Source organism: Nothobranchius furzeri, chromosome 7, assembly GCF_043380555.1.
Source record: "Nothobranchius furzeri strain GRZ-AD chromosome 7, NfurGRZ-RIMD1, whole genome shotgun sequence".
NCBI classification, from domain to species: Eukaryota; Metazoa; Chordata; class Actinopteri; order Cyprinodontiformes; family Nothobranchiidae; genus Nothobranchius; species Nothobranchius furzeri.
In genome coordinates this window covers 14270223-14295105 of record NC_091747.1, presented here as the reverse complement: position 1 = coordinate 14295105, position 24883 = coordinate 14270223, and positions in this window count along the sequence as shown.

Genomic DNA, 24883 nt, shown 5'->3' with positions numbered 1-24883 from the left:
GACTGAGCGCCTCCAGGAGAGAGGCCAAAGCAAGACGCGCCCCGAGGAGCGTCTTGACACATGTCAACACTGGGTCTGACTGAGGGCCTCCATGAGAGAGGCCCAAGCAAGACGCACCCCGAGGAGTGTCTTTCCACATGTCAACACTGTGTCTGACTGAGCGCCTCCAGGAGAGTGGCCCAAGCAAGACGCGCCCTGAGGAGCGTCTTGCCACGTGTCAACACTGGGTCTGACTTTGCGCCTCCAGGAGAGAGGCCCAAGCAAGATGCGCCTCGAGGAGCGTCTTGCCACGTGTCACCACTGGGTCTGACTGAGCTCCTCCAGGAGAGAGGCCCAAGCAAGACACGCCCCGAGGAGCGTCTTGACACATGTCAACACTGGGTCTGACTGAGGGCCTCCATGAGAGAAGCCCAAGCAAGACAGGCCCCGAGGAGAGTCTTGCCACATGTCAACACTGGGTCTGACAGAGGGCATCCAGGAGAGAGGCCCAAGCAATACGCGCCCCGAGGAGCGTCTTGCCAAATGTCAACAATGGGTCTGACTGAGGGCCTCCAGGAGAGAAGCCCAAGCATGACGCACCCCGAGGAGCTTCTTGCTACATGTCAGCACTCGGTCTGACTGAGCGCCTCCAGGAGAGAGGCCAAAGCAAGACGCGCCCCGAGGAGCGTCTTGACACATGACAACACTGGGTCTGACAGAGGGCCTCCATGAGAGAGGCCCAAGTAAGACGCGCCCCGAGGAGTGTCTTTCCACATGTCAACACTGTGTCTGACTGAGCGCCTCCAGGAGAGAAGCCCAAGCAAGACGCGTCCCGAGGAGCTTCTTGCCACATGTCAGCACTGGGTCTGACTTAGCGCCTCCAGGAGAGAGGCCCAAGCAAGATGCGCCCCGAGGAGCGTCTTGCCACGTGTCACCACTGGGTCTGACTGAGCTCCTCCAGGAGAGAGGCCCAAGCAAGACGCGCCCCGAGGAGAGTCTTGCCACATGTTAACACTCGGTCTGACAGTGGGCATTCAGGAGAGAGGCCCAAGCAATACTCGCCCCGAGGAGCGTCTTGCCACATGTCACCACTGGGTCTGAATGAGCACCTCCAGGAGAGAGGCCCAAGCAAGACGCGCCCCGAGGAGCGTCTTTCCACGTGTCACCACTGGGTGTGACTGAGCGCCTCCAGGAGAGAGGCCCAAGCAAGATGCACCCGGAGGAGCGTCTTGCCACATGTCACCTCTGGTTCTGACTGAGCGCCTCCAGGAGAGAGGGCCAAGCAAGACGCGCCCCGAGGAGTGTCTTGCCACACGTCACCACTTGGTCTGACTGAGCGCCTCCAGGAGAGAGGCCCAAGCAACACGCGCCCCGAGGAGCGTCAGGCCACATGTCACTACTCAGTCTGACTGAGCGCCTCCAGGAGAGAGGCCCAAGTAAGACGCGCCCCGAGGAGCGTCTTGCCACGTGTCAACACTGGGTCTGATTGAGGGCCTTCTGGTGAGAGGCCCAAGCAAGACGCGCCCCGAGGAGCGTCTTGCCACATGTCAACACTGGGTCTGACTGAGCGCCTCCAGGAGAGAGGCCAAAGCAAGACGCGCCCCGAGGAGCGTCTTGACACATGTCAACACTGGGTCTGACAGAGGGCCTCCATGAGAGAGGCCCAAGCAAGACCCGCCCTGAGGAGCGTCTTGCCACATGTCACTACTCGTTCTGACTGAGCGCCTCCAGGAGGGAGGTCCAAGCAAGACACGCCCCGAGGAGCGTCTTGCCACATGTCACTACTCGGTCTGACTGAGCGCCTCCAGGAGAGAGGCCCAAGCAAGACGTGCCCCGAGGAGCGTCTTGCCACATGTCAACAATGGATCTGACTGAGGGCCTCCAGGAGAGAAGCCCAAGCAAGACGCGCCCCGAGGAGCGTCTTGCCAGATGTCAACACTGGGTCTGACTGAGGGCCCCCAGGAGAGAGGCCCAAATAAGACGCGCCCCGAGGAGCGTCTTGCCACATGTCAACACTGGGTCTGACTGAGGGCCTCCAGGAGAGAAGCCCAAGCAAGATGCGCCCCGAAGAGCGTCTTGCCACATGTCAGCACTCGGTCTGACTGAGCACCTCCAGGAGAGAGGCCCAAGCAATACGCGCCCCGAGGAGCGTCTTGACACATGTCTCCTCTGGGTCTGACTGAGCGCCTCCAGTAGAGAGGCCCAAGCAAGACGTGCCCCGAGGAGCATCTTGCCACATGTCACCTCTGGGTCTGACTGAGCGCCTCCAGGAGAGAGGCTCAAGCAAGAAACGCCCGAGGAGCGTCTTGACACATGTCAACACTGGGTCTGACTGAGCGCCTCCAGGAGAGAGGCCCCATTAAGACGCGCCCCGAGGAGCGTCTTGCCACATGTCAACAATGTGTCTGACTGAGGGCCTCCAGGAGAGAAGCCCAAGCAAGACGCGCCCCGAGGAGCGTCTTGCCACATGTCACTACTGGGTCTGACTGAGCGCCTCCAGGAGAGAGGTCCAAGCAACACGCGCCCCGAGGAGCGTCTTGCCACATGTCAACACTGGGTCTGACTGAGTGCCTCCATGAGTGAAGCCCCAGCAAGACGCGCCCCGAGGAGCGTCTTGCCTTATGTCACTACTCGGTCTGACTGAGCGCCTCCAGGAGAGAGGCCCAAGCAAGACGTGTCCCGAGGAGCGTCTTGCCACATGTCAACAATGGGTCTGACTGAGGGCCTCCAGGAGAGAAGCCCAAGCAAGAAGCGCCCCGAGGAGCGTCTTGCCACATGTCAACACTGGGTCTGACTGAGCGCCTCCAGGAGAGAGGCCCAAGCAAGACACGCCCCGAGGAGCGTCTTGACACATGTCAACACTGGGTCTGACTGAGGGCCTCCATGAGAGAAGCCCAAGCAAGACGCGCCCCGAGGAGAGTCTTGCCACATGTCAACACTGGGTCTGACAGAGGGCATCCAGAAGAGAGGCCCAAGCAATACGTGCCCCGAGGAGCGTCTTGCCACATGTCAACAATGGGTCTGACTGAGGGCCTCCAGGAGAGAAGCCAAAGCAAGACGCGCCCCGAGGAGCGTCTTGCCACATGTCACTACTCGGTCTAACTGAGCGCCTCCAGGAGAGAGGTCCAAGCAAGACGCGCCCCGAGGAGCGTCTTGCCACATGTCACTACTCGGTCTGACTGAGCGCCTCCAGGAGAGAGGCCCAAGCAAGACGCGCCCTGAGGAGCGTCTTGCCACATGTCAACACAGGTTCTGACTGAGGGCCTCCAGGAGAGAGGCCTAAATAAGACGCGCCCCGAGGAGCGTCTTGCCACATGTCAACAATGGGTCTGACTGAGGGCCTCCAGGAGAGAGGCCTAAATAAGAAGCGCCCCGAGGAGCGTCTTGCCACATGTCAGCACTCGGTCTGACTGAGCGCCTCCAGGAGAGAGGCCTAAGCAAGACGCGCCCCGAGGAGCGTCTTGCCACATGTCAACACTGGGTCTGACTGAGCGCCTCCAGGAGAGAGGCCCAAGCAAGACGCGCCCCGAGGAGAGTCTTGCCACATGTCAGCACTCGGTCTGACTGAGCGCCTCCAGGGGAGAGGCCCAAGCAAGACGCGCCCCGTGGAGCGTCTTGACACATTTCTCCTCTGGGTCTGACTGAGCGCCTCCAGGAGAGAGGCCCAAGCAAGACGTTCCCCGAGGAGCGTCTTTCCACATGTCAACACTGGGTCTGACTGAGTGCCTCCATGAGAGAAGAACCAGCAAGACGCGCCCCGAGGAGCGTCTTGCCACATGTCAACACTGGGTCTGACTGAGCACCTCCAGGAGAGAGGCTCAAGCAAGACGCGCCCCGAGGAGCGTCTTGCCACATGTCAACACTGGGTCTGACTGAGCGCCTCCAGGAGAGAGGCCCGAGGAGCGTCTTGACACATATCACCTCTGGGTCTGACTGAGCGCCTCCAGGAGAGAGGCCCAAGCAAGACGCGCCCCGAGGAGCGTCTTGTCACATGTCAACACTGGGTCTGACTGAGCACCTCCAGGAGCGAGGCCCAAGCAAGAAACGCCCGAGGAGCGTCTTGACACATGTCAACACTGGGTCTGACTGAGCGCCTCCAGGAGAGAGGTCCAAGCAACACGCGCCCTGAGGAGCGTCTTGCCACATGTCAACACTGGGTCTGACTGAGGGCCTCCATGAGAGAAGCCCAAGCAAGACGCGCCCCGAGGAGCGTCTTGCTAACGTGTCAACATTGGGTCTGACTTAGCGCCTCCAGGAGAGAGGCCCAAGCAAGATGCGCCCCGAGGAGCGTCTTGCCACGTGTCACCACTGGGTCTGACTGAGCTCCTCCAGGAGAGAGGCCCAAGCAAGACGCGCCCCGAGGAGCGTCTTGCCACATGTCACCACTGGGTCTGATTGAGCACCTCCAGGAGAGAGGCCCCAGCAAGACGCGCCGCGAGGAGCATCGTGCCTTATGTCAGCACTCGGTCTGACTGAGCGCCTCCAGGAGAGAGGCCCAAGCAAGACCCGCCCCGAGGAGCGTCTTGCCACATGTCACTACTCGGTCTGACTGAGCGCCTCCAGGAGGGAGGTCCAAGCAAGACGCGCCCCGAGGAGCGTCTTGCCACATGTCACTACTCGGTCTGACTGAGCGCCTCCAGGAGAGAGGCCCAAGCAAGACGTGCCCCGAGGAGAGTCTTGCCACATGTCAACAATGGGTCTGACTGAGGGCCTCCAGGAGAGAAGCCCAAGCAAGACGCGCCCCGAGGAGCGTCTTGCCAGATGTCAACACTGGGTCTGACTGAGGGCCCCCAGGAGAGAGGCCCAAATAAGAAGCGCCCCGAGGAGCGTCTTGCCACATGTCAACACTGGGTCTGACTGAGGGCCTCCAGGAGAGAAGCCCAAGCAAGATGCGCCCCGAGGAGCGTCTTGCCACATGTCAGCACTCGGTCTGACTGAGCGCCTCCAGGAGAGAGGCCCAAGCAAGACGCGCCCCGAGGAGCGTCTTGACACATGTCTCCTCTGGGTCTGACTGAGCGCCTCCAAGAGAGAGGCCCAAGCAAGACGTGCCCCGAGGAGCGTCTTGCCACATGTCAACACTGGGTCTGACTGAGTGCCTCCATGAGAGAAGCCCCAGCAAGACGCGCCCCGAGGAGCGTCTTGCCACATGTCAACACTGGGTCTGACTGAGCGCCTCCAGGAGAGAGGCCCGAGGAGCGTCTTGCCACATGTCACCTCTGGGTCTGACTGAGCGCCTCCAGGAGAGAGGCCCCAGCAAGACGCGCTCCGAGGAGCGTCTTGCCACATGTCAGCACTCGGTCTGACTGAGCACCTCCAGGAGAGAGGCCCAAGCAAGAAGCGCCCCGAGGAGCGTCTTGCCACATGTCAACAATGGGTCTGACTGAGGGCCTCCAGGAGAGAAGCCCAAGCAAGACGCACCCCGAGGAGCGTCTTGCCACATGTCAACACTGGGTCTAATTGAGCGCCTCCAGGAGAGAGGCCCAAGCAAGACGCGCCCCGAGGAGCGTCTTGCCACATGTCACTACTCGGTCTGACTGAGCGCCTCCAGGAGAGAGGTCCAAGCAACACGCGCCCCGAGGAGCGTCTTGCCACATGTCAACACTGGGTCTGACTGAGTGCCTCCATGAGAGAAGCCCCAGCAAGACGCGCCCCGAGGAGCGTCTTGCCACATGTCACTACTCGGTCTGACTGAGCGCCTCCAGGAGAGAGGCCCAAGCAAGACGTGTCCCGAGGAGAGTCTTGCCACATGTCAACAATGGGTCTGACTGAGGGCCTCCAGGAGAGAAGCCCAAGCAAGAAGCGCCCCGAGGAGCGTCTTGCCACATGTCAACAATGGGTCTTACTGAGGGCCTCCAGGAGAGAAGCCCAAGCAAGACGCGCCCCGAGGAGCGTCTTGCCACATGTCACTACTCAGTCTGACTGAGCGCCTCAGTTAGAGAGGTCCAAGCAAGACGCGCCCCGAGGAGCGTCTTGCCACATGTCAACACTGGGTCTGACTGAGTGCCTCCATGAGAGAAGCCCCAGCAAGACGCGCCCCGAGGAGCGTCTTGCCACATGTCAGCACTCGGTCTGACTGAGCGCCTCCAGGAGAGAGGCCCAAGCAAGACGCGCCCCGAGGAGCGTCTTGACACATGTCTCCTCTGGGTCTGACTGAGCGCCTCCAAGAGAGAGGCCCAAGCAAGACGTGCCCCGAGGAGCGTCTTGCCACATGTCAACACTGGGTCTGACTGAGTGCCTCCATGAGAGAAGCCCCAGCAAGACGCGCCCCGAGGAGCGTCTTGCCACATGTCAACACTGGGTCTGACTGAGCGCCTCCAGGAGAGAGGCCCGAGGAGCGTCTTGCCACATGTCACCTCTGGGTCTGACTGAGCGCCTCCAGGAGAGAGGCCCCAGCAAGACGCGCTCCGAGGAGCGTCTTGCCACATGTCAGCACTCGGTCTGACTGAGCACCTCCAGGAGAGAGGCCCAAGCAAGAAGCGCCCCGAGGAGCGTCTTGCCACATGTCAACAATGGGTCTGACTGAGGGCCTCCAGGAGAGAAGCCCAAGCAAGACGCACCCCGAGGAGCGTCTTGCCACATGTCAACACTGGGTCTAATTGAGGACAGTGTAACACACACACTACAGTTGTTGGTCCAACCATATGAGGACGTATTCTGAAACACACATCTCCTTCACAGCTTGAAACAATATGAGGACATGACGACTGAACACATGTAGAGTTCATGTTCCTGACTTCTAGCTTCTCCTGTTGTTGTCAATAAAAGCTCTAAACCCAACATTGATGTAAAGCCATCTATTTCCCCAGAAATCCAATCATATTAACTGATCAGCTTCAGGTTAAATGGACAAAAACATGTGTAAAAGGACAAAAATATTAAACTTAGTCTGAACAAATATCAAGCAAATGCTTAAAGGGAAAGTTTGGACTAACAAATGGTATAGACAATTTCTTTCTCCTAATGCTAATGTTGATTTGGGGAAACTTTCACTGAAACTGATTGTTTTAAAACAATCAAAGTGCATTTCATTTATGCACTAGGCCCAACTGACTCATATACTTGATTTCAAATACAAAAAATAATGTGTGACCTGTTGGAAGAATGGAGTGAATTTTCACTCACTTCTTGGTCTGTAGGAGGTTGGGACATGGTCTCAACACTTGGTGTCTGAAACAAAAGACAACAATGTAAATCCTGACTAGTTCACTAACTACAGATCATACTTGTTTCAGTGAATATAATTCAAAGAAGAATCTGAGTTCCTTATATCAGACTGTATAGAAACTATTAACACTGTACAGTTCTTCTACCCAACAATATGAGGACAGTGTAACACACACACTACAGTTGTTGGTCCAACCATATGAGGACATATTCTGAAACACACATCTCCTTCACAGCTTGAAACAATATGAGGACATGACGACTGAACACATGTAGAGTTCATGTTCCTGACTTCTAGCTTCTGCTGTTGTCAATAAAAGCTCTAAACCCAACACTGATGTAAAGCCATCTATTTCCCCAGAAATCCAATCATATTAACTGATCAGCTTCAGGTTAAATGGACAAAAACATGTGTAAAAAGACAAAAATATTAAATTTAGTCAGAATAAAGATCAAGCAAATGCTTAAAGGGAAAGTTTGGACTAACAAATTGTATAGATAATTTCTTTCTCCTAATGCAAATATTGATTTGGGGAAACTTTCAATCAAACTGATTGTTTTAATACAATCAAAGTGCATTTCATTTATGCACTAGGCCCAACTGACTCATATACTTGATTCCAAACACAAAAATTAATGTGTGACCTGTTGGGAGAATGAAGTGGATTTTTCACTCACTTCTTGGTCTGTAGGAGTTTGGGACATGGTCTCAACACTTGGTGTCTGAAACAAAAGACAACAATATAATGTCAGAAACATTGTGTACTATGAATCCTGACTAGTTCATTAACTACAGATCATACTTGTTTCAGTGAATATTATTCACAGAAGAATCTGAGTTCCTTATATCAGACTGTATAGAAACTATTAACACTGTACAGTTCTGCTACCTAACAATATGAGGACAGTGTAACACACACACTACAGTTGTTGGTCCAACCATATGAGGACGTATTCTGAAACACACATCTCCTTCACAGCTTGAAACCATATGAGGACATGACGACTGAACACATGTAGAGTTCATGTTCCTGACTTCTAGCTTCTCCTGTTGTTGTCAATAAAAGCTCTAAACCCAACACTGATGTAAAGCCATCTATTTCCCCAGCAATCCAATCATATTAACTGATCAGCTTCAGGTTAAATGGACAAAAACATGTGTAAAAGGACAAAAATATTAAACTTAGTCAGAACAAATATCAAGCAAATGCTTAAAGGGAAAGTTTGGACTAACAAATGGTATAGACAATTTCTTTCTCCTAATGCTAATGTTGATTTGGGGAAACTTTCACTCAAACTGATTGTTTTAAAACAATCAAAGTGCATTTCATTTATGCACTAGGCCCAACTGACTCATATACCTGATTTCAAATACAAAAAATAATGTGTGACCTGTTGGAAGAATGAAGTGAATTTTCACTCACTTCTTGGTCTGTAGGAGGTTGGGACGTGGTCTCAACACTTGGTGTCTGAAACAAAAGACAACAATGTAAATCCTGACTAGTTCATTAGCTACAGATCATACTTGTTTCAGTGAACATTATTCACAGAAGAATCTGAGTTCCTCATATCAGACTGTATAGAAACTAATAACACTGTACAGTTCTGCTACCCAACAATATGAGGACAGTGTAACACACACACACTACAGTTGTTGGTCCAACCATATGAGGATGTTTTCTGAAACACACACATCTCCTTTACAGCTTGAATCAATATGAGGACATGACGACTGAACACATGTAGAGTTCATGTTCCTGACTTCTAGCTCCTCCTGCTGTTGTCAATAAAAGCTCTAAACCCACCACTGATGTAAAGCCATCTATTTCCCCAGAAATCCAATCATATTAACTGATCAGCTTCAGGTTAAATGGACTAAAACATGTGTAAAAGGACAAAAATATTAAATTTAGTCAGAATAAAGATCAAGCAAATGCTTACAGGGAAAGCTTGGACTAAGAAATGGTATAGACAATTTCTTTCTCCTAATGCTAGTGTTGATTTGGGGAAACTTTCACTCAAACAGATTGTTTTAAAACAATCAAAGTGCATTTCATTTATGCACTAGGCCCAACTGACTCATATACTTGATTTCAAATACAAAAAATAATGTGTGACCTGTTGGAAGAATGAAATGAATTTTTCACTCACTTCTTGGTCTGTAGGAGGTTGGGAAATGGTCTCAACACTTGGCGTCTGAAACAAAAGACAACAATATAATGTCAAACATTCTGTACTATAAATCCTGACTAGTTCATTAACTACAGATCATACTTGTTTCAGTGAATATTATTCACAGAAGAATCTGAGTTCCTTATATCAGACTGTATAGAAACTATTAACACTGTACAGTTCTGCTACCCAACAATATGAGGACAGTGTAACACACACACTACAGTTGTTGGTCCAACCATATGAGGACCTATTCTGAAACACACATCTCCTTCACAGCTTGAAACAATATGAGGACATGACGACTGAACACATGTAGAGTTCATGTTCCTGACTTCTAGCTTCTCCTGCTGTTGTCAATAAAAGCTCTAAACCCAACACTGACGTAAAGCTATCTATTTCCCCAGAAATCCAATCATATTAACTGATCAGCTTCAGGTTAAATGGAGAAAAACATGTGTAAAAGGACAAAAATATTAAATTTAGTTAGAATAAAGATCAAGCAAATGCTTAAAGGGAAAGTTTGGACTAACAAATGGTATAGACAATTTCTTTCTCCTAATGCTAATGTTGATTTGGGGAAACTTTCACTCAAACTGATTGTTTTAACACAATCAAAGTGCATTTCATTTATGCACTAGGCCCAACTGACTCATATACTTGATTCCAAACACAAAAATTAATGTGTGACCTGTTGGAAGAATGAAGTGGATTTTTCACTCACTTCTTGGTCTGTAGGAGTTTGGGACATGGTCTCAACACTTGGTGTCTGAAACAAAAGACAACAATGTAAATCCTGACTAGTTCATTAGCTACAGATCATTCTTATTTCAGTGAATATAATTCACAGAAGAATCTGAGTTCCTTATATCAGACTGTATAGAAACTATTAACACTGTACAGTTCTGCTACCCAAAAATATGAGGACAGTGTAACACACACACTACAGTTGTTGGTCCAACCATATGAGGACGTATTCTGAAACACACACATCTCCTTCACAGCTTGAAACAATACGAGGACATGACGACTGAACACATGTAAAGTTCATGTTCCTGACTTCTAACATCTGCTGTTGTCAATAAAAGCTCTAAACCCAACACTGATGTAAAGCCATCTATTTCCCCAGAAATCCAATCATGTAAACTGATCAGCTTCAGGTTAAATGGACAAAAACATGTGTAAAAGGGCAAAAATATTAAATTTAGACAGAATAAAGATCAAGCAAATGCTTAAAGGGGAAGTTTGGACTAACAAATGGTATAGACAATTTCTTTCTCTTAATGCGTTTGTTGATTTGGGGAAACTTTCACTCAAACTGATTGTTTTAATACAATCAACGTGCATTTCATTCATGCACTAGGCCCAACTGACTCATATACTTGATTCCAAATACAAAAAATAATGTGTGACCTGTTGGAAGAATGAAAATCTATTGAGTTGTAAGTGATCTGAACGTTTCATGATGATAGCCCCAAGCACAATTTCACATTATTCTGGGTCCAGTTCACTGAAAAAATCTTCAATCAGGCTGAAAAATCACAGGAAAGTAGAATCTATTGAGTTATAAGTGATTCCAACGTTTCATGATGATAGCTCAGTCCTAATGGGGTCAAATGATGTCACAAAGGTCACCGGATCACTTATGCCTTAAAGGCCTGCTTACAAAAACAGCTTTGGGGGCTTATAACTTGGCTTCTGAATGTCCTAGAGAGATCAGCTTGGTTTTAAATTACTCCAATTAACAGCCCCTATTAGCTCTTATGGTTTTAAAATGGGACACAGAATTATGTTGCACCAAGCACAATTTCACATATTTCTGGTTGCATATCTGTGATACAAGCTCCAATCTGTCTGAAATTAACATATGTTGGACATGTGAGGTCAAGGAGCATATCAGTTGCAAGTCTGTAGGTTGAAGAGAACCCTGTTTTTCAGCTGAAATCCATCATTTTTTCTGACCTCTGACCCAGAACAGCACCAGAACAATGAGCTACGGCTACCAAACTGCCTGGGCTAGCTCGGGGTGACGGCGGCGTGCCAAATCGACGTTTGTTTGGTGAAAATCGGTTGAGAAATGCCACTTTGCCGAGCACGGCAAAAAAGGCGAGAAAAGTGCCATCCGGCCCCAAACGGACACTTAACACGATGCGACCGACACAAATTTGAAATCTATGGTTCGGACCAGCACTGGGGTAAAACAAAAAAATGTTCGTGAGCCTCGGATCAACAATGGCCGAACGGCAGCCAAAAAGGGGCTCAAATCTTGGCCAGGCTTCATTTGGGGCCTAGGGTTTTGTCCGTTGCTTTTAATTAATTAAAAATAGTTAAATTCTACGTAGGGACATGAAATTCACATATGTTGTAAATAAGCACATGCCGAATCATAATTTCTAAGATGCGTCACGCTACGTCGCTCACTGACCGAGTTCGGCCACTAGGGGGCGCAGTCAAAAAAAATTCACTCTCTGGTTCGGAAGTCCGGTACGAGAGCAAAAATCTACTCGCCTTTTTGATAGCCCTCACGGCGCTAGAATTGCGCCATTGCAAACTGGCAAAAATCGCGCGCTTTGGGGGGGCTATATCTCCGGAACCACAAAATATTTTGCCACCAAACCACCTCGGGTGGACTAGTGCTTGGCCCCCGAACCACATATCCGAAGATGGCGCCGCTGGCACCAGCAGAACTTTTTTTTTCCACTTTGTAACAGCAAAACACAAGTCCTCTTTGAGGCATTACGTCTCAGAGGACATTTTTTGGCCTAACTCGGAAGCGACTTTTTTTTTCTTTTCAATTTTGACAGCGGATTATGATTGCTTGGCACCACGGGGACCACCTCTCCAAAAACGGGACGGATCGGGCGTTTGCTTGAGGAGCTGTGGCCAAAAAAGAGCGTGACCTCTGGCGACCTAGGGTTCAGAAAAGCACCGGAACAACGAGCTACGGCTACCAAACTGCCTGGGCTAGTTCGGGGTGACGGCGGCATGCCAAATCAATGTTTGTTTTGTTAAAATCGGTTGAGAAATGCCACTTTGCCGAGCACATGGCAAAAAAGGAGGGAACACTGCCGTCCGGCCCCAAACGGACGCTTTACACGATGCGACCGGCACAAATTCAAATTCTGTGGTTCGGGCCAGTGGTGGGATGCACCAGAAGAATTTTCGGGCGCCTCGGACCAACGTGGGCTGAACGGCAGACGAAAAGGGTCTCAAGTGACAGAAGGCCGCAAACAAAGCCGGAGCTAAATTTTCACACTTTCGGGCCGCCGTTTGAATTCAGTCAGGCGTAGCCGCACGAAATTGTTTGTGGTGCATCCCGGCTACCATCTCATCGAAGCACGTCGAAATTGCGGCCGTCGGACCTTTTCGAGGGCCCTTTCGGGACGCGTGTCCAATTGGATATAGTCAGGTAGTGTCCGGTTACACCTTTGTGGGCTTATAACTTGGCTTCAGAATATCCTAGAGAGGTCAGGTTGATTTTAAAATACTCCAAGTAATGGTCTATATCTGGAACAGAAGGAATGGAGTCATTACCACTTATGGGTTTTAAATGGCACCCAGAATTATGTCGCACAAAGCACAAATTCACATATTTCAGGGTTCAGTTCTCTGACAAAGCTTCAATCAGGCTGAAACATCACAGGAAGGTAGAATCTATTGAGTTATAAGTGATTCCAACGGTTCATGATGATAGCTCATTCCTAATGTGGTCAAATGATGTCACAAAGGTCATCGGATCACTTGTTCTTTAAAGGCGTGGTTCCTAACACACATTTGCGGGCTTATAACTTTTCTTCTGAATGTCCTAGAGAGCTCAGATCTGGTTTTTAAATGGCACCCAGAATTATGTCGCACAAAGCCCAATTTCACATACTTCTGGGTCCATTTGTGTGAAAACAAGGTCCAATCAGGCTGAAACATCACGTGAAAGTATAATCTATGGAGTTGTAAGTGATCTGAACGTTTCATGATGATAGCACATTCCTAAGGGGGTCAAACCATGTCCCAAAGGTCACCGGGCGTGGTTTCACTTGAAGGCCGGTTTCCAAAAACAGCTTTGGTGGCTCATAACTTTTCTTCCAATTTTTCACTCACTTCTTGGTCTGTAGGAGTTTGGGACAATGTCTCAACACTTGGTGTCTGCAACAAAAGACAACAATATAATGTCAGAAACATTCTGTACTATGAATCCTGTCTAGTTCATTAACTACAGATCATACTTGTTTCAGTGAATATTATTCACAGAAGAATCTGAGTTCCTTATATCAGACTGTATAGAAACTATTAACACTGTACAGTTCTGCTACCCAACACTATGAGGACAGTGTAACACACACACTACAGTTGTTGGTCCAACCATATGAGGACGTATTCTGAAACACACACATCTCCTTCACAGCTTGAAACAATATGAGGACATGACGACTGAACACATGTAGAGTTCATGTTCCTGACTTCTAGCTTCTCCTGCTGTTGTCAATAAAAGCTCTAAACCCAACACTGATGTAAAGCCATCTAATTCCCCAGAAATCCAATCATATTAACTGATCAGCTTCAGGTTAAATGGACAAAAATGTGTAAAAGGACAAAAATATTAAATTTAGTCAGAATAAAGATCAAGCAAATGCTTAAAGGGAAAGCTTGGACTAACAAATGGTATAGACAATTTCTTTCTCCTAATGCAAATGTTGATTTGGGGAAACTTTCACTCATACTGATTGTTTTAAAACAATCAAAGTGCATTTCATTTATGCACTAGGCCCAACTGACTCATATACTTGATTTCAAATACAAAAAATAATGTGTGACCTGTTGGAAGAATGAAATGAATTTTTCACTCACTTCTTGGTCTGTAGGAGGTTGGGACATGGTCTCAACACTTGGCGTCTGAAACAAAAGACAACAATATAATGTCAAACATTCTGTACTATGAATCCTGACTAGTTAATTAACTACAGATCATACTTGTTTCAGTGAATATTATTCACAGAAGAATCTGAGTTCCTTATATCAGACTGTATAGAAACTATTAACACTGTACAGTTCTGCTACCCAACAATATGAGGACAGTGTAACACACACACACTACAGTTGTTGGTCCAACCATATGAGAACGTATTCTGAAACACACACATCTCCTTCACAGCTTGAAACAATATGAGGACATGATGACTGAACACATGTAGAGTTCATGTTCCTGACTTCTAGCTTCTCCTGCTGTTGTCAATAAAAGTTCTAAACCCAACACTGATGTAAAGCCATCTATTTCCCCAGAAATCCAATCATGTAAACTGATCAGCTTCAGGTTAAATGGACAAAAACATGTGTAAAGGGACAAAAATGTCAAATTTTGTTAATAAAAGCTCTAAACCCAGCACTGATCTACTCTGGTCTTCATAACTAGAATAACCATCTATGTTTTCATCTACTAATATTTAACATTTCTTGTACTGCACAATCTGTAAAGAGGATTTGCTTACCAGAGCTCGCCATGGCCACATAGATTCTCCATAGTCATGGGTGATTTCACTCTCTGCTTGGATATTGTCAATAGCAAACAAGCAGAGATGAGGTTTATCCTGGACTGCCAGCTCTTTCATCTTGCAGTTTGGGTACTTGTGGTCATCAGTAACCAGCCGGCCAAGTGAGTCGTCTTCACGGGAGGCATCAATGCTAAAAGTGAAGAAAAGAACATATGATTTCTTCACTAAAAACATAATGTTGTGAAGAACAACTGATATTGTATATGCCTTTACTTACCACCATGTGTTATTTTTCCATTTAAAATCAAATAGGAAAGCAGTTTGCTTTTCTGTGTACTTTTTCTGCCGCTTGTCCCGTTCATGTTCTGAGATAAGCTCCCCACTGTACTCGACCACAAAGGATCCCTTTTCAATTGGTTCAGAGGCAAATACACCATGTCCTAATACAAGATGTTCAATAAGTAGTGTTAAGTAATACAATCCAAATCAGGTTTACTGCAGCTGATCAGCCACTGACAAAACATGCAGAACAAACAATCATAAAATGTTTTAATTGTGAGGGGATTATCTAGATGCTTACGTTCATGGATTCAACAAATGAGTTGAAACAATAAATAAATACCAATAATAAAAAAAAATTTAAAATATTTTGCAATAAATTTCAAATACATGGAAATGTAAAACAGTTTTAATCTAGATAGATAACTTTATTGATCAATTTGGGAGGTTCCCTCAGGGAAACTGAAACAATTGTTATATATTACTAAATATTATAATAAACATTAGTTGCAGCTCCGGTAATATTCATGCAGCAGCCATAAGGAACAACATATAACATACCTTTATAGTCATTGATCCATTGGGCCTTTAAACAAGGCTTGTCACTTCCAGATAAAATAAAGTGAGCAGCCTCTGCTTCAGAAAGGTGTCAATGGGAAGAAGTCTTTCAACCAGATGTCATCAAAAACACTGCTCCTGCGTAAGTACCCATTTTAAAATGTTCACACATTTTTCTGGGTCAACAATATGTGCTCCACTACGACAGCTCTTGCCACCAGCCAGTTCATACCTTTGCTATTCACACACTGAGGTATTGTTTCCAGCGTTTCACTTTTTATAAACGCTACACAGCGTCAATATAAACTTGTAGAGCTACTTCTTAAGCTGGTCTAATAAAAGAAGAAATATTATTCAGAGCTTTAGTTGACAAATTATTTTCTGCTTACAGAAAGATATTAGTGGAGATTGTGGCCTGTTACAATAGTAAATTGTGGTGATGGATGATGATTAAAATGTAAATCTGCTTTTGTGATTGCAGATTCTATGAGAAAAAAAATCCCATCTCCCGCAGTTCCACTGACCACGACATATGTAAACATGCTATCCGCTGGTTTAACTTGGCAACAGATCGAGACTGCTCAAGGCGACGTAGTTGTATACAAGAAATTCAACCCGCTGACCAGCATTCATCTTTATAACATAAATTACAGTCTGGTAACAGTTTTTTAATACTGTTTGCATTACTATTATTGTACTTTATACTTTGCTTGCACATGCAACAAACCATTTTTTTATACAGTTTGTATTACTATTATACTTTATACTTGCACATGTAACACAGTTTTTATACAGTTTGTATTACTATTATACTTTATGTATTACTATTATACTTTATACTTGCACATGTAACACAGTTTTTATACAGTTTGTATTACTATTATACTTTATGTATTACTATTATACTTTATACTTGCACATGTAACAGTTTTTTATACAGTTTGTATTACTATTATACTTTGCTTGCACATGTAACACAGTTTTTAATACAGTTTGTATTACTATTATACTTTATACTTCCACATGTAACACAGTTTTTTAATACAGTTTGTATTACTATTATATATATATATATATATATATATATATATATATATATATATATAGTTTACAATTTGTAATAGGTAAAACAGCTCCTGTATATATATACTTCCTGTTAAAAGGGAGTTTTTCCTTCCCACTGTCGCCAAAGTGCTTGCTCATAGGTGGTCACATGATTGGGTTTTTCTCGGTACCTATTAAGCGCCTTGAGGTGACTTTGTTTGTTATTTGGCGCTATATAAATAAAATTGAATTGAAATTGAATTGTACTGCTGCATACTGTGATATTTACAGTTGCTTAGTTAATTAAATGACTTAATTACTCACTTTTATCTACTAATTGAATTACTAAATGAAGCTGGAATTGTGCATTCTGCAGTTTTAATAGTGTATTAGTGTTTAAAGAAACAATATGCATTTTATACTATATTGTAAAAAGTATAAGGTAAGTTGAATTTAAAATATAATTAATGAAGAGTTGACTTTTTTCATCAATTTATTTATTAACCTTTATTTAACCAGGAAGATCCCATTGAGGTTAAAAACCTCTTTTTCAAGGGAGACCTGGCCAAGATAGGCAGCAGCAGGTGTCTCACATTTACAGAGGTTACTCAAACACATGCAACAATAAGTGAAAGACTACAAATAAAATAAAATTCAATTAAAAAAATAAAAAGTCAGTTAAAATGACAGTCAATCTAATTGAAACAGTTTCATGTTATGGACTTGGGCTCAATGATTCGTAGTTTAGATTTAAAAGCACTAAATGCAATGAATTCAGTCATCTTCCAGTCCTTCTGCAGTTTGTTCCAAGCCAAGGGTGCTAAATGGACAAAAGCTTTTTTACCAAGTTCAGTTCGGGCAAATAGAGCAGAAAGCAACAAGTAACCATGCGCACAAAGAGAATACCGACCAGCATGTTTCATTGCAAGCAGGGAACATATATAAGAAGGCAGCAACCCAAGTATTGCCTTATATATAAAACTGTATAAATGAGAGTTCCTCCGACTTAACAAAGCAGGTCATCCTACCTGAGAGTATAACTCACAATGGTGAGTCTGAAATTTATGGTTAGTGATGAACCTCAGAGAAGCATGATACACAGAATCAACCATTCAAAGACATTGAGCAGAAGCATTCATATATAGAATATCACCATAATCCAGCACAGGCAAGAATGTTGCAGCAACAAGCAGCTTCTTTGTATTAAAAGAGAAACACAACTTATTTTGAAAGTAAAATCTCAGTTTTAACTTCAGGTTTTTCCACAAGATTCTCTACATGTGGTTTGAAGGTGAGCAAGTCATCAATTAAAATCCCCAGATATTTATATATGTGAACCATCTCTTGTTTTATTACCTTCAAGAGTGGTTACTGATGGGATTATTTGGGCCAAATTCCTTGATTTAGAAAACAGCATGAGCTTTGTTTTGTCTGCGTTGAGAACAAGTTTAAGCAGAAGTAATGAGTGCTGGACAGCAAAAAAGGCTTTCTGCAAGGAGTCAATGGCTTGGACAAGAGTTGAACCACAGCTGTAAATAACAGTATCATCAGCATAGAAGTGCAAGTTTGCATCTGGCACATTTAGACTAAGATTGTTTACGTAAATGATAAATAGAAGTGGTTGATAATATCCACCTTGGATAACAAGCTGCGCACATTAAGATGAACTATCTTCAGCTCAATTTAGGATTTAAATTCAGATGGTGTCTGACTACATTGCAGCTCAGGGCCTGGGTTAGGTTGTACATTACCAGATTAGAGCAGTAGTAAGACGATCAGAAGTCTATGATTTGTAACATTACTTATTGATTTTGACTTGTGAAATGTTGAAACAAAGCAGGATTTTTCATAATTAATTTTGTAATTTTACAAAGCAAGAAGGTTTTGAAGATGAGGTAAATCTTTCTGTAGTTCAAATGATAAATTAATGTCCTGTTTCAAATACATTGGAAATTGTACAGGATGTATAGCAGCAGTGACGCATGTAGATCTGCCATGTCTCGCAGAGTGGGGACACTGTTTAATGTTCTCATCTTAGAGAATTTGAGTGTCCAAAGGCCCCCCACAGCCAATAAGCAAAGTAAAGTTATTTTAAAAAGCCATTATCCAAAACACACAATGATTGTTGATGCTGAATTAAATAGGCTGCACAAACCTAGGATGGCAAGTAAGGCTCCAGCCAGAAGTTCAGGTTCTGGTGGCTTGCTAGCAGTGGGCTTCTGCTAGCACATTTACCAATGTGGTGTAGACGGCTTCAATCAACAGCACAGTACCCGATGTATTGCAGATGAGCTTTTCTAGAAACACAGGCCTTGGTGTGGTGCTGATGTCTTCCACTAGCAACACAGATGCAGTTGGTTTAGCCGGCAGCAAAGGCCCTGGTGTGATGCAGACTGCCCCAGCCAGCAGTACAGGCCCTGATGTGATGCCTATGGGTCCAGCCAGCAGCACATGCCCTGGTGTGGTGCCTATGGGTCCAGCCGGCAGTACAGGCCCTTATGTGATGCCTATGGGTCCAGCCAGCAGTGCAGGCCCTGGTGAGGCTCAGTTGGTTTATGCTAGCAGCACAGGCCCTGGTCTGGTGCAGACAACTTCTGGTAGTAGCATAGGTCCCCAAAAAACCATTTCCCAATGAATTTACAGAATACTTTAGAATACTCTCTAGGAATTCACTGAGTCGAGACTGAGCTTGATGATCATACTGAATCACATGACAGCGGCAGGAATCTCTAAGTTCAACTGTAGATTGCAGATGCATTTATATTAATACAGATGAATATAAACTCTTCAAGGATCAAAATCTGCACACACATCATTCTGCATAGTGAAGATCAGACAATTTGTGCATTGATCTTGAGAAGTAAGACTCATTAAATAATAGTAATATAATTTGACAAATGTTGAAACTTTATATTTTGAGACATTTTGTCAACAACAACAAAAAAAAAACCCAAGATGTGCAGGCACTGATAACTGAATCTAAAGTGAATCTAAACTGAATCTTCATTTTTGTCAAGATTTGCTTGATTTAATTGTTGTTACCCTTGCTTAAGCCCCAAGAAGGGTATAACCTGGGTCAAATGTGTTATTGTGTCTGACACACATACAAAATGAGGACTCGCAGAGTGACGTCACTGAAAGTGTGTTTAAAGTGTGTTTTGTTCCAAAACTGGCCAGTAGGCGGCGAAACTGAAAGTGAGCAAAAACGCTAAACACACTTAAACACACTTTTTCAAAAAATTGTGATATTTCAGGACATTCGAGATTTTTGGTTTGGGAGCATGTTGGGGGCCTCTAGAACACTTTAGAAGGCTCAGAAAAATGAGGACCTCAAAAATGTCCTCATTTTTCCGAGCGTCCTCATTTTGTGAGTGTGTTATCATAAAATTGTCCTCAGATGTCATGAAAACAAGTGCACGCACACACACACACACACACACACACACAGGCCCTTGCGTGCAAACCCCGGTCAGTTCTGCAGTGTACACATCAGAGACATGATGTTCTTTCACAGAACTGAGGTTGTTCATTACTAAATGACTTTTACAGGAATATTGTTATTATACTATTCAACAGGTTGATCATAATGATGTGTATTAAACCCACAACCTAGCACTGAGGACAGAGGGACTTTATTTAAATTAGTACTTAATGGAAATGATACATAATGATACATAAGAGCCATGTCATACATTCAGCCTAGGAATAGTAGCAATGTGCACTATTAAAAATATACACCACACACACACACACACACACACACACACACACACACACACACACACACACAGGCCCTTGCGTGCAAACCCCGGTCAGTTCTGCAGTATACACATCAGAGACATGATGTTCTTTCACAGAACTGAGGTTGTTCATTACTAAATGACTTTTACAGGAGTATTGTTATTATACTATTCAACAGGTTGATCATAATGATGTGTATTAAACCCACAACCTAGCACTGAGGACAGAGGGACTTTATTTAAATTAGTACTTAATGGAAATGATACATAATGATACATAAGAGCCATGTCATACATTCAGCCAAGGAATAGTAGCAATGTGCACTATTAAAAATATACACCACACACACACACACACACACACACACACACACACACACACACACACACACACACACACACACACACACACACACACACACACACAGGCCCTTGCGTGCAATCCCCGGTCAGGCCTGCAGTGTACACATCAGAGACATGATGTTCTTTCACAGAACTGAGGTTGTTCATTACTAAATGACTTTTACAGGAATATTGTTATTATACTATTCAACAGGTTGATCATAATAATGTGTATTAAACCCACAACCTAGCACTGAGGACAGAGGGACTTTATTTAAATTAGTACTTAATGGAAACGATACATAATGATACATAAGAGCCATGTCATACATTCAGCCTAGGAATAGTAGCATTGTGCACTATTAAAAATATACACATCAATTGCTCGAATCCCATTGTTGCAAAGTAAAACTCTAATAAAACTCTAGTCTGACATCAACAGAGAAGACTAAGTGTATGTACTACAAATACAGCATTAGGATTTCGAGTGGACCATGCACCTTGTGAACCATCAGAGGCTTATGACGCAACATATCTTCCAGTTGCTATTAGACAAGTTATAATTCTCAACCATTTTTCGGAACTGGTTTCTTGGGTCCGTGAGTAAATGCCAAATGAGATGATAGTCCTTAAGTAAGTTCCTGGCGATCCCATGTCACGCTCTTGCCCATCAGCCGGTGAACGCTGAGACGGAACTCGATGAGAGCGATGTATTTTTAAGTGCTCCGAATGTACTTCTAACAAGCGTGCGATTCACTTCGTGAGTAAACCGCAGCTGCAGCTGATTCAAACAGTCGAGCCAACTTTCTACATCACAATATGCGTTTTGTAGTTAGTCGAGTTACCTTTTGTGTGGCACATGCACGGGTTGTTAGCGTCCAGCTCCCAGCTTAGAGAGTCCTGTATTGACACAGACGTCAATACATCTCGATGTCATGCAACACACAAAGTCTGTCGCATACAGGTGGGTTAACACATGTACGATACCTTTTGTGTGGCGCATGCATGGGTTGTTAGCGTCCAGCTCCCGGCTTATAGAGAGTCCTGTATTGACACAGACGTCAATACATCTCGATGTCATGCAACACTCAAAGTCTGTCGCATACAGGTGGGTTAACACACATGTACGATGTGTGCGATGGCGCGCCCATTTACAATGGAACACGACGATGATCATTGTTAACCAAACTCTAGTTTCTCACGACAGGTGGTAGCGTTGTCTCCTGCACCTGGTCTTCGTCCACAGAGGGTGTTGTAATGTGCTCGTCATAGTCGCGATCGTTGTCACTCGAATCCGTTGTTCTCACGACAGGTGGTAGCGTTGTCTCCTGCATGTTGTCTTTGCGTGCGGCAAGCGTTGTGCTGTGCTCGTTATAATGGTTGTCTTCGTACAAAGGGGGTGTTGAATACTCCTTCGCGAGTAGTCTAGGAGGTGGTGTGATGGGACGTATCTCAGAGGCGTTATGTGAGCGTATCACCATGGCCTGAGCAACTGCGACTACTGAGAGTACACCCAGTACAGACAGCGAGATCATTTTTTTTCTTGCGTGTTGTACGTGTGGGTACAGCCGCTTTAATGGCAGTGAGAGCAAGTGGGTATATGTATTTATAGGTCACTAGCAGAAACTAAGGCACGTGGTCATAGTGTAATCGTAACCACCTAAAGTAGCTCTTGTCATAATTTAATATACATAGAAATCAGAAACGGGCATGTCAGGATAGACATCACGAGTGATAATGCGGCCAGTATCTGTGTGCGCTTGAGAGCACCTTGTTGTTCTACTGTGGTATCCATGCCGCCGGGTCTGTAAATGTCATCAACCTTCTTTATATACGCATACGCTAAAGACTGTATATTCTCTATGGATTTGAACACGTCCTTTGTTTCGCATAACGCTTGAGCTGTCTCGAGCGTGATGTTGTGAGCGTACGCCAGAGTTTCGCGTGCACCGAGGTCCGAAAGGGCGTGCGCTACAACTATTAACCTTGGTTTGGGAGTGTGGCGAAACGCTCGCTCCGCTGTAATGGGCGGTTGCAATGTTATCACCTGGTACGTTTCGTTAGCTGGGTCGTAACACACCGGTCCGTGTCACGGACCGTCACATTGTATGGGGCAAAGTAAGGACAACACGCCGCCGACCGTGACTTCGCAGTCAACCGCGGTGGTGTTGTCGATTTGCAAAGGATCACATACGCTTCTCCAGTCGCAATGAGGCACATTGTAGTCGACGCGATCGTCGGTCACCATAGCTTTCGTCAGCCAACACACTCAATTGCCCTTCGAAACATCGGCGATCAACGTGAGCGTAGAGGTCGCCGTCGCTTTACTGTACGCCAGGATATCCGTGTGTGAGTGCACGCTCGACGTCGATTGACAACCGGTCATGTCAGACCTGATCAGACCTTCCAAACACATGACCATTAGTTGTTGTGCGGCCGAGAGTATCGCGATCATACTGTTGAGATGTGTAGAAAGCGCGTACACGCCAGCCTTCCACGTTTCCAAAGTTTCCAGCAGTCTAGAGGGACTTGTCTTAGCGCTACGGCTGTGCTGAATTTGCGTTGAGTAGACACAACGGCTTCGACCTCGCTTAGGATCTGTGGGCTCATGTACTCGTGGTAGGCCAAGACGTGTATAGTCGAGCGCGGTGACGCCCTGAACACTTGACCCGGTTTTTTTGTTGCGATATGCGTGTCCAGTAACGCGGCAAAGTCCGCGTGTCTAGCGTGTATTGAATTTACAGCTCGCTCATACCCCAATAGTACGTTCGGTAGAAGTTTGTTAACTTGTTTCCATGCGCTCGTGGTACACAGGACATCGCAACCTCTGTGATACTCAAGTAAAGCGTCACACACCAGCTGCTTGCACGTTGGAAATACAATCGGTAGTAACTTCTTACTCCACTCTATGTTGAACTCGTATAGTATGTATATGGGCGGTTGCGGCGGTTTGCGCATTTTCTATCTACCCTCCGCTAATATGACTCTGTGGTCTGTCTCCTGAGATGGTGCGGTTGGAACTTGCGAGAGTGCGCTATCGACGGTCGGCGTTTCCATTTCGTCAACTGTGCCATTTTCAGCCGCTGGCAAACGGCCGTCGACGGTCGATGCGAGACACCAACATAACGTTAGACCGCGACCCTCATGCCAGTCTTCTGTAGTACTGGTTGTAGTTTCTGGTGCACACTCGAAACACCATTACGATCACAATTACGTTGATTAATAAATCCAGTGTTGTAGCGACTGCAGCCAGCACCGTCGCGCAACTCGTGTCGGTGTTATCTCTCGATACTTTCATTCGTATCCGAGCGTATGCAGAATCTACGGATCTGGTGAAGTTGCTTGTCACTAGCTTGCGCACGTTTGATATGGCACTTTGCGCGAGACTCACACAACCTGCAGTGGCGACCGTCGCGTCAGTGCAAAGTTTTTCCGATATATCGCTCGCAACATCGTTTGTCATTTGCTGTACACTGCGCACACTGGCCGCGAGGTCGCGGAGAGGGTCTTCGTTACGAGTTGTGTAATATCCGCTGACTTGCCAATTCAATTCTGGTGGCGCTGACCTAAACGAGAACGCTTTTAAGGCGCATGTCGTGGTAACTCTGGTAGCGCCGTGGTTGACGAAGACGATCATCTTTAGCAATAGTTCATCTCGAAGCGCAACGATGGTGAGGGCGACGGGTTGGCCGGTTCCGCCTTCAGGCCACTCGGTTGCCGCTAGATTGCCCAATGCCACACACGCAGACGAACCCTGTACACACTCAATGACCCGTGTGCGATCGTTGATTTCTGCTAGTACGTTTGCTAGTTCTACGTGCTTCCACGGATCGGGCGTGGGCACGCGCTTGTTTTAGAGGTGTTTGCGCGCAGCCTCTACCCTGCACGACCGCTCGTGGCCGCACTAGCTATTTTTATCTTTATTTGTTTCACACACACACACACACACACACACACACACACACACACACACACACACACACACACACACACACACACACACACACACAGGCCCTTGCGTGCAAACCCCGGTCAGGCCTGCAGTGTACACATCAGAGACATGATGTTCTTTCACAGAACTGAGGTTGTTCATTACTAAATGACTTTTACAGGAATATTGTT